At 36.4% G+C, this 12,247-nt stretch overlaps 1 long non-coding RNA gene across 1 annotated transcript in view; it reads left to right on the top strand.

The window, feature by feature from the left end:
* Positions 1-3,480: 3,480 nt before the first annotated feature.
* Positions 3,481-12,247, top strand: part of LOC149783792 (uncharacterized) — a 15,813-nt gene continuing 7,046 nt past the window's right edge. The window contains exon 1 of the long non-coding RNA XR_016413973.1: positions 3,481-3,723. This is a non-coding gene — a long non-coding RNA (uncharacterized LOC149783792). The remainder of the gene's footprint in view (positions 3,724-12,247) is intronic.

Below are 12,247 nucleotides of genomic sequence, written 5' to 3'. Positions count from 1 at the left end.
CTTCAATGCATTTGCACTTGTATGTTTTCCTGCTATAACTCTTCTTTCTCAAATCAGCATTTATTTTTCTGCATTTCTTTCTCTCTCTTTCCCATTTCTCCAGCTTTCTTAAGTTCAAGCTATCTTAACTCTAATACTATCTTGTATTGTAATATTAATTTCTTTATTTTTATGTTAGAGTCTGATGCTTACTTACTAATTAAAATCAAAGTACTTGTATCCACCAAATATTGGACCAAAATATTGTTTCTTTCTTGCTTCGTTAAGGAAGGTTTTACCTCAAAAAGATCATATTTTCAGCTAAGCTGAAGCAATTTATTTTTTTCTTCGAGAAGATTTGAAAGAAAGATCTCCAGTTTTAATAACATAGGATAAAGCCTGCTGATTTCACTCTCACGATTTCTAACATGTGAGATAATACTTGGTATTTAAAAATTTCGAAAACGTTTTCTGTAAAATTGTGAAAATTTCTAATCCCATGGACAAGCGCCCATTTTTCATTTATGAGTTTATGCTCTTCAAATAAGTAACATAATAGAGTGAAGACAATAAGCATTGTATGATTCAACAGATCATTTATTTCTAGAATAAACAGTGAAAAATAAAAAATGAACTTACGGTATTGCGAATCAAATCCCAAAATAATCCATGAACTAAAGACACAAGTCCTAGTAATAAAAGCCCCGAAAAGATGTAAAATTGAAGACGATGTCGTGCATGTTATGGTCTACGAAGCACTGATGTGTCAACAGTCGCTTGTTGAATCACAGAAACATCATTCCAGGTTTAAATCCAGTATAAATTTCAATGAATGTCTTTATCCAAGAATCTTGTCAGAGCACGTTTGTATTTCCAGGGAAAATAATCGCTTGAACTCAATACTTAGAAGAAAATAAAAGTCAACCCAAATTGGACACAACGTTACACAACTAAAAAGTGCTAGATGTTTAAGCACAACTGGTAAAACTCTTACAGTCACAAGATAATATGGTTCTCTGCTTGAACTCGGGTCACATTAGCATTTACTAAAAAGAACCATTACCTGATGGAAAATAATCTTCTCGAATGACATACCGACCCTTGTTTACTTACAACACAATAGTATATACAATTCACATTGGATTTTTCAAAACACCTGACCCTGATCAACATATTTACCACTACTTGTTTGCCTGAATAATAATTTGATTAAAAATATCATACACATACAGTATAATGAAGTTTTGTTTTAGTTGTTTACATAAATGAATGCAAAAAAGTTCAATCTCGTCAAGCATAAATGAACTCAATTTTGGACAAGGTGAAATCCAGTACACAATGTTACAATAAAATAACATGTAATAAAATAACAAAAATGTAAAACTAACAGACAAACAATTAAATTAAATATACATAACAGCTATGAGATTGGTTCCGTTACGATCTAAGATTGTGATTTGCTCCCACAGTGTGATTAGTATATGTTGCATAGTCAAGTCAACGTTTCCAAAAATAGACCTCACTACAGAGGTATAAAATACTATCTTGCTTTGCTCTTGATTGTTATCTCGATTCGCATTTTGAAACGCCACGAACACATGGTTTTGTGCAATGAAACCGTGTTGGGTACATATTTGCTAAGTAAATTGTCCAACAATAGCCGATAGTGGGTTTGCATCTGGGGCAGGTGCGAGAAGCGACATTGTTGATGTGCTTCCTGACTGTGTAAACGGTAACAAGCGTGATTATGTAGTCAGTGAAGGGGTCCGCACATGCTTGCACAATGCCAATATTGACAACACCGCTTAACCAGCAGCATCTATTGGACGTCAAAAATGTTCGTGTTGCTTTTATGAAATAAGGTGACTGTGTTTAAGTGTACAAATAACCTTACGAACACGTGACTGTATGAAATCGCACACGAGAACTTAACTGAATTTTTAAGCGTATTTGGTCTATTATCTGCATCATCAGTTGCATCATTGACAAACATAATTGTGGGTATTCTATTCTAGTGTAATCTTTGTTGTATATTGTGAGTTCAATAATTGTCGTGGTAACGTCTATACTGTCAAGACTTGGATCGATTTCCCTTGCATCGACGAAATAATGTGCGCTGTTAAATAAGAACTTAATACCTTTGTTGGCATGTTCTACTATGGCATTAGCACTTTATTTTATCAGTTTTCCCTTGTTTTGGCCAACAAAGAACTGCTTTCAACGACGAATGACGAATGATGAACAAATTATGTGGAGATTTAAATGCAATCACATAGCTAAGTAGGACCTCGTGTTTATGTAGATAAATGTTATAGTCATTGCCAGTTATTCGTCGGATCTCATTGTTGACTAAGGTAAGATAGTATGCACCTGTCGGAAGTTCTATCATACTCGAATATGTTCTACGGTTTTGTGAAATTATAAATATGTTGTTCGAGGACAAACCGCTAAACAATTGTTATTGGATATTGGACCAACGGTAATAAACTCACAGCGATTCAAGTGAGATTTCATCTGTCCGAGATTGACCAGAGGTAACGCACAAAACAAGTCACACTGAATTATGGTTTCGCTGATCAGATTGTAATCGTCGATGTAATATTTTGGTTTGTATCTATAACATTTTGCTATATCGCCGGAAATAATTTGAGGGCGGATCAACAGTGTACAAATTGCGTTCTGTTCAGCAAATTCACGCAATAGCGCGCGATTTGTATTTCTGTCAATAATATCATTGTTAAAAAACTGCCGATAAATCGAAGAGGCGTAATTAATGACTTATGGTGTGTTTTTGCCCGCACAAAAGTACGATATAAAATGTTCCCATCAATCAGCAAGGTCTGTATTGTCACAAAGTCCGCAAAAGCCTCTACCTTCCTTTGTGTCTATACCTTTTGGTAACCGTTGATTTGCCCTCCCGTGTACGTCATCGTCTATCCATTAGTATTGTTCTTCCATTTCGCCATTTTCAGGCGCAGGTTGCTTTTGCAAATGTTCTGCGTGAATTTGGTTCATCTGGATATTCTTCTGTTTCCACTGAAGTGGTTGACTCGTACCTGTACTGATATTTCCTAGAATGATTCATCAAATACCTTGCTTCACTATCTTTCACAGCTTTGGCCAAAACAGGTATGACATTATACGACTTAAACAGCTCACCAAGCCTATTTAGACACAGTCGACTCTCTGCATACAAATTTGGTGCATACCACTTGCATGTTTTGTGAAGGTTCTTTAATTACTAAATAATTCCAGCTTGTGGGTAGAGACAAACATGCACGGACAAGGTCCTCAATCTCAATGCACCACTGACGACCTTCTTAATTAAAATGTTGCTTTGGTGTTATTATCACTAACTCATATATGTATCCTTATGTTGTAAGTGTGATCATTTGATGGCTCACTCGCATGGTTTATGTATTCTTATTTAATAATCTTGGAAAACAGTGGGAAACAGTTTATCTCAATACAAGGTAGTATAGATTGCAATTGTATTAATCCCGAAGCGTGATCAACATCTAAATTTGAGCCGCACAATATATCCAATTTGCACATCGGTAGCCAATTAAACCACTAAACACTCATACATGGAAAGCTATCGGGATCACGTGCCACCAGCATGTTTACATGTGGAAATAGCCTGCGCCGGTATATCATGTAATATCCTTTATATCGCACAATTGAGTGCAAGGTCCAACTGTTTTAATTCTACATATATTACAGTGATTGGAACAAGGGATACAGGTAATGTACCATACTTATTTCTATATGTATTTGTACACATTAAAACACGGACATTAAGTTTCATTTACATGCATTGTGTATTGACAATGAAAATAATTTTATTTGAGCAAATAAATTATTTCCCTATTCAAGGAGTAGCTTGGAAAAGAAAGTACGGCAACATTGTTCAAACTGCGCCGTCATTTTTATCTTATGAAAATGAGAAATCATTCATTCAATATCAAAGTGTATTTATCCTCCACACTTTTTAAATCTGGCGTCATCACACTGTACTTTGATGCTGAAAGATTTTGAGATTATTGCAGCATTAAAAAATCGGAAATACTAAATACTGGCTAAACCCAAGCCCTGGATAAAGCATTACCTTTAATGAAATTAAATCTAGGCTACATAGAGTTTAGAGAGTAAACTGTCTTAAGGAGCAAAACAACACAAAATAATCAATGTAGTGCATCCTTACAATGTTTAAACTTTAATTTCTGCACTTTCAACATTTTTTCAATATAAATAAACATTGCGATGTTGGTCAAGGAGATGCTGAATCAATGAATTTTATTATATTAACCGTATTTGTCCTGAGCCTGCGTCTGGAAATTTTTTCATGTATATTTAAGTAGTGATGAGATCTACGAATACAAATTATAATCTATGAAACGATTTTGACCACGATGATACGAGACAGGTTTTAACCTTTAAAGGCAAATAAAGACAAGAAGACTGTATAGTGATGCCACAGTATTGGGAGTAAGGTAAGGCGGTATACCTGAGACGGCATAAGAAGGCATCTATCCAAAAATACTTTGACTTAACATCTGACAATCTGCCAAATTAACAAACCGAAAAGAGATAAGCTAATATATTTTACATCTTCTTGTATAATATCACGCCTACTCTTTGCATTGTGGAGGAGAGAGAAAGAGAGAGAGAGAGAGAGATACATATACTCAGAAAAAAGAGGCAGAGATATGCATTAATCCAAACCGCGTAAGTTTTTTATATTTGTGGGCCTAATGTCTGTAAAATGAAGAATGCATTAATGCTCTGCTATGAACAAACATGTCACTATTTTTGAATAAATGATACGTAATGAGCATAATAACTTGTCAAAATCCCTCAAGATAAATACACTGTGAATTGAATCAACACGACGCCAATATTGCTTTACATTCACGAAACTGTGCCCGTTTAAGGCGATAAGATAACATATATCTGTGATACTTGCACTCTTGAAACAATTTATATTTAAAATATTGTATATTTCGGTATATGTACGCTGTACATAGTCCTTTGAAAAAACAATACAAGTATAATTTAACTTGCTTATGAGAAATATTATACATTGGCATAATGTAATATTAAAACTGATTTGAGCTGTGCAAAGGTCAATTTTTATTTCGGTGATCCGACTCTAATAAATCTTGTTTACCTGCATGCAATTAGTGTTGTGAATCAATATGTGGGAGACCAATATTAGTCATGTTGTCCAAAAACACACATTGAAACCTTTCACACACATTGAAACCACTAGAGGTTTTCATTCTTTTCACATATTTGCAGCTAATTTGCTGGTTGAACGTTGTGTCTTGTAAAGTTTGCATATATCGTGGATATGTTTGATGCATATGTGTGTGTGTGTGTGTTTTGTGTGTGTGTGTGTGTGTGTGTATGTGTGTGAATGAATGAATGGAAAGCTACGCAGTCAAATAAATATTGCTAGCTGACTCTCGATGAGATATTCGAATGCATTTAGAACATGTTGAAATCAACGGTACTTTCGTAATTTGCCCACATATTAATTGTTGTATTTTTTGTACACTAATCCTTCGCCTCAACCTGACCTGAGAGTCACATAATTTTAATAACGATGGAATTATTATAATCACGATTCATGCATCATTAATATCATTAATGTACATTGATAAACTTTGGAAAACATGCATAATGCAGTAAACACATTTAACTTTCAGGTGGATCAGACTCAATTAGCCTGGTAACCTATCGAAATTGACATGGCTGAGTCGCTAAGGATGTATATGCCCACTTTGCCATTGATATGCGTACTGCATAAGCTATGCACTGTCATTAAGTCTTACAGTTACTATTACATTGATTGAACAATTTCAGATACGTAGGATATTACATTCATGACCACTTGAACGTACAATCTAAGAAAGTACTTCTATGAATATTCTCGATACTTTTGTTTTAACCCTTTAAACCCCTAGTTGTAAAGATCTAAATAACGTTGGCATGAATACGTAACCGCAATGATGTGGATATAGTTTACAAGTCATGTCATATTTGTTTTTGCCGGTGCGGTTTCAAAACTGATTGTTTTTATTTTTATCTAGACTTTATCGCTTAGTGTTTCTTTTTCTTACAAACAAAAAGAAAACCAGATTGTTCTAGTAGCTGTTGATTGAAAAATAAAACTTCATCTATTAACAACTGATGTAGTGTAACATACTCTAAGAAGTCATAATTATTTTCATAAAGATGCATTATGTTGTATATAGTCGAACGACCCTAACATAAGATATAATAACGAATACGGGAACATCCGTTTACAACTGAATAAACGTATTGACTTATTCTTATCTGCACTGATTACAATGGACATCCTGTGTAGGCTAGGAGAAATGTATGGTGGGCAAATATATGAAGTAATTGTCAGAATGTGCCTAGCTAACACATCTCAGTAGAGTATAAAATATCTCTGAGTGACATTGTTTGATTACGCTAACAGATGTGTATCCACGTATCCCATTTAAAAAGTGAAGCATAACCAAACTGAATAAATGAATTCGAAGCACCAACATTTCATTATATCATTGAAGAAGAAATATAGTACACATTGATGTAATCCTTTTAAAAAATGTATGTCACACGTGAGCTATTGTACGTAACATTTTTTGTAAGTAACGAGAGAAAAGCGTTGTTGATGAAAAAGTAACAAAATCTAAAACCTAGGTCTCAGTGATTAGGCATTGCAGAGATGCATATTACGCCATCTTCTTGATTCTAATACAATCATGTACCAAAACCTGTTACCAACGTTAATGAAGCGTATACTATCTAGCACACGGCCTTTCAATGCACCTATTTATTACTGATGACAAACAGGATAGGATAATATGCAGATTTCATGCAAAAAGCTTAATTGGTCTTAGGTCAAACGCTGAAACATAACGTGAAATATGAATATGTGATTAAAGTGACATCTTTACGGGTTTGTGGACGCAATGATCTAGTATGATTATTAGTTGATGAGCAGTTAAAACAGAGATTGGACTAAAAACAATAGCATCGACTAACCCATTACTATTGAACTAAAAATCAGCATATATTAGCTGAAGTGTTGCTAGTGAAGCTTCTTTCTTTTGTCTAAGCAAGTAAACAGTTTTCTCACAAAACTAGCAGTGTCATCAAACTACAAAATGCTGATAAAATATAACAAATGGAGCAATGATACACATTACAAGATTCAGTAATTAATTTAAATTAATTTAGTATCATTTTGTTTGCTGATAATGTAACCTTGTTATCTTATAAATATATCTTCGCTTCTTGAACTTGGCCCGATTTGCAGGTTGTGCGTGCACAGTTGCTCCATTTCATACGTGAATAGTGAAAGCCGCTCAACTATATTTCAATTGAATCATATCGGTATTAAACAACTGCAAACACATGCCATTTGAGATATAACTGTCCTGTATATTGACTGATTATATTCCGGTCCATAAAGGTGTGTTAGCAATATCGAAAGGAGTTCTGACGGTCATGAATATTTCACCGGTATGTAGCGAGAGGATATTTGAAATATATTTATATTAAATAGCTCTGATATCATTTACACGAGACACAGTACGATCATAGCATAAATAAAATATAATTTGCCTAAAACATTTTTACATACATATATCGTCGAAGATTCTTTACAGTTCCAAGCGCATGTTATTTACAGACAGCATAAAAACATTGCCTGTAAAATGAATTGATGAGGCCTGTCTAAACATTTCTTTAGGATACAAGGACGATTGGCTTTTCAAATTTGTGTGTTTTGCAATCCTCAAAGATCCTACATTCATTACAGTACGCTCATCGTATTATATGGAACATCCACGTTCCCACCATGGACCTTAATCCTTTTCACGATGTATTCGTCACAGAAACAACGTCATGATCGTTGTGTATCGTGTTTTGTGGCATGAAGTGGAAGGATTATGTTTAATTTCCCCAGTTAGACCTCAATGTAATTGTTGTTGCTGTAGGGTTTAACGCCACTGTTCAGCACACGATAGGCTATATATGGCGGCTAGCATGATTGGTGGAGGAAGAACACGGGGAAATCCCAGAAAGAACCATCGACCCACGAGAAGCACGTGCAACATAAATTATGATTCATCTGCAGAACATGGTGCAGGTTGCAATATTTTTATTTTCCGGAGGGAGGATTAATTTGAAGCTGTTATCTATTAAGTTTTAAGGAAGTAAGTCAAACATATTTAAGGGTAAAGCAATGAATATACTCAGCGCCATCAAATGTGTAACGGCTGCTGTTTAGCACATGCGACGCGTGTATATGTCCACACATTGCCTCAGTAACTAGACAGGCTTTTACTTTTACCATTGTAATAAGTTGTTAGAGCTTCCTCCTCGGACGCTGGAGGTCGCGGATTTGAACTCATGCCGAGTCATGCCAGAGACATATACAAATGGTACAAGAAGCTGCCTCGCTTTGCTCTTAGCATTACGAGGTTGGTGTTAGGACTGGTCAATCTTATGCAAGGATTATGCGACAGGGCTGGACACGATACTACATGGCTTTGGCCGGATGCATCAGTGTTGGGCATCACTTTAAATATTCGTAGTGATATGACTAAAATTGTTATAGTCTCGTTAAAATTATACTCTCCTCGTCTCTCTCGCACAAATATAAACACACATTTATCTTTAACATACTGTTTCACTCCGCCCCTACGAGCCACGTGATCATATAACAAATAGCTTTAATAAATATAATTTAGATTGTAGGATTGGTTATCGATGCGTTTATAGATAATACTGCACGAGAAATTGGTAAAATGGACGAAAATGTGAAATATTTGCATTAGAAGTTAAACCTTTATGTATTATTCAGGGATGGTTCTTACTTTTAAAATGGTGTCGATAAGACATCGCCTTCCTCAATATTTTGTCGCCAATATTCAAAAAATGTCGCCAGAACAAGAAGTGAATATTTGTCAAAGTTTATTAATGAAATAGGCAATGAAAATTGAAAATTATGAGATAGTTACTATTTTATTGACAACAATCGATATAGCTATGATATGACAAAATAAGTAATTACATGACTGTGTTTCACCATTCAAATGTTACAGAATGTATTATGATTACCCGTCGAGATTGTGGCAAAGAAAGTGCTCATCATGGCACTGATACTTACATTTTTACTTGTATTAATATCAGCGATCATCGCTACTTCCATGGTCTTTACGTACCGCATCACCTTTAGTGCATATGTATCAGTGTTGTCACCTGAAAAGAAAATGCATTATCAAATGTACAATATCTACTCTTCTGACATCAAAAGTGTCTCGCTCATAGAAACATCGGTTAGTAAGCAAATGGATATTATATATCATTTATCAAGTAATAGTTTTGAAACGAAATTTAGTTAATGACATTTTAATAACAAAACCCTATGATCGTACTTTACAATGTAAGATAACTGATGTATAATGTGACCGTCGATTTCATGCATTCAGTAATGAAATCCACCCCACCCCCACCCTACCCCCATTGTTGTGGCTAGCTTCATAAAGTACATCTTCGTCAACCAGGAGTTCAGAAATTTATACTTTTCGCACTTTACATGCATCGCTTACAGTGCTTTCTAAATCCCAAGAATGATCACTGAACGTTGTATAATTTATATCGACCGAAAAACTAGGTTCTCCATTCCCACCAATAAAACTTACATGAGTCCACACCTGGCAATAATGTACCGTATATATAAGCATTGATATGACGATTCGTTTAAAGGAGCAAATGCAATAAAATGTCCAGATGGTTGCAGTGATGGTCTTACTAAATACCAGAGTGGCACTATTATATGTATTTATTCAATATTTTCCTTGTGTAATGGAAGGGTTTGGCGCTGAATAGTCCCGGCACATCTCTCCGCAATCAATGTGTTCCTCCCAAATGACAAAACTTTGGTTAGATATATCACTATAATAATCGTCCCCGAGGAATCATGTGATAATTGTGATGGCATAGCAAATGATTTTGTTGATGCTGCAGTTAAATGTATGGGAAATAGGGGCATGTAAACGCGTTTTTTATTATACTGACGCTTGGAGAATTCTAGAATGCATGTATACAATATCAGCTGGGTGTTTTGTATTGTGCTCTCAAGAAGAACAAAATGATAAAGACTAAATACAAAATATAAAAAGATTTTTTGAATAAGTCGATGCGCGCATTACATTTGTATCATCATCATCATCATCATCATCATCATCATCATCACCATCATCATCATCATCATCATCATCATCATCATCAGTATCTTTACCTAGTGTGGTCGTCGAGGCGCTGTGCTGCTGAACATCTGACGAGTTCCATTCACTTGTCTCTATCATGTGCCAATGCCTGTCTCCACAAAACTTGTCCTGGTCCATTCAGTGATGTCAGCCCACTTTTTTCTCTGTCTACCTCTCTTTCTGCCACCCTGGACGCTGCCCTGCAGGTTTGTTGTGGATACACTGTTGGCTCTAGTGACATCGCCATACCATTTCAGTTTTCTCTTTTTGATGGTGGTGAGTGGGTCTTCATATTGGCATAATTTGCGCCTGATGGTGTTACGCACCTCTTCATCTGTGATGCGGCCTATGTAAGAGATACCAAGGATAGATCTGTAGCATCACATTTCAAGTGTCTGGATTCTTCTTTGTAATTCTGCTGTCAGGGTCCAGGCCTCACGTGAATACAAAAAGATTGAGATGACTAGTGTTTGCAATAGTCTGATTTTAGTTTTCAGACATATATTCTTTTCTCTCCAGATAGGCATTAGCTTTGACATGGCTGCCGTTGTTTGTGCTGCTCTTGACAAAGTTTCTGCTCTTGATCTCTCTTCGGTGATTATGGAACCAAGATTTTGGAACTGGCTCACTGTTTCCAGTTCCTGTCCCCTGACAATAATCTTGGCTGAGATTTGTTTGCCACTATTTGTCATCAGCTTTGTCTTCTCAGCGCTTAACTCCTTGTCAGATCTGGAAGATGTTTCATCCAGGTTCTTCACTAAAGTGTCTTCACTGCCTGCCAGCCCCTCAATGTCGTCTGCAAAGCGGAGATTGGTGATGTTACGCCCTGTAATGCTGTCTGTCCCACAGTGGTTTTCCAGTGCTTCCTCATGATGCGCTCTAAGTAGATGTTGAAAAGCGTAGGTGACATGAGATAGCCTTGACGTACTCAGACTGTTGTCTGGAACCAGTCCCCCACATAACCTTGGGCAATTACTGCACTGGTAGCCTTGGTGTACAGCTGCTTGATGGTATTGGTCAACTTTTGACCCATGTTGTACTTCTTCATTGTGGCGCACAATGCCTCATGCCACACTCTGTCAAACGCCTTTTTGAAATATATGAACACATGATAGATGTCTGGTTGATGTTGTGAGTACTTTTCACACAGAACCCTGAGACTGAATATGTGTTCTGTTGTCCTTCTTCCACTCCGGAACCCGTCCTGTTCTTCAGCATTTATTTCTTCTGCTTGTGGGTTCAGTCTGTTCAAGGTGATCTTCAGCATCACCGTACTAGCATGGATGATCAAACTGATAGTTCTGTAATTTTGGCACAGCTGGAGATTGCATTTCTGGGGGGGGGGGTGTTATAATAAGTGCCTGGGTCCACTGTATTTGCCATTCACCTGTCTGCCAGATTGTGTTGCAGATTTTGCAGTAGCTGTATCACTCATTCCCACCCCCACCCCCTTCTTGATTCGTTCAGCTGGGATGTTGTCTACTTCATATGCCTTTCCATTCTCCAGTGTTATCACTGCTGAATCCACCTCTTATTTGGGAATGGGAACATCATCATCATATGAGGAGTTTGGAACTTCAAGCCCCTCTGGGTCTCCTGTGGACTGATAGCTGTAGAATTATTTGCAATACTCAGTGCATCTTTCTGCAATATCTCTCGATTCTGTGAGGCATTTTCCATTTTCGTCTTGAATGGTACTGATTCTTGGTTGCTTCTGTCTGGTGAAGTATTTCACAATTTGGAATGCCTTTGTGCTGTTATTCGTTATCAGACTGATCTCTCATTCTGTGCACTTTTGTCCAATCCAATCTTCTCTTGCTTTCTTCGAGGTTTTTGTCTGATATTCTTGTTTATTTCTCGGTACTCCATTGCCCCTGTTGTGAGTCTGGTGTTTTTGAGGTCTCTTCGGGCATGACACAATTTCACAATTTCTTCTGTAACCCAGGGTTTTTCTTTTGGCGATGGAATACAATGAT

This window comes from Sinohyriopsis cumingii, chromosome 14 (assembly GCF_028554795.1).
Source record: "Sinohyriopsis cumingii isolate HCF-2022 chromosome 14, ASM2855479v2, whole genome shotgun sequence".
Taxonomy (NCBI): Eukaryota; Metazoa; Mollusca; class Bivalvia; order Unionida; family Unionidae; genus Sinohyriopsis; species Sinohyriopsis cumingii.
This window is presented reverse-complemented; position numbering and strand designations above follow the sequence as displayed.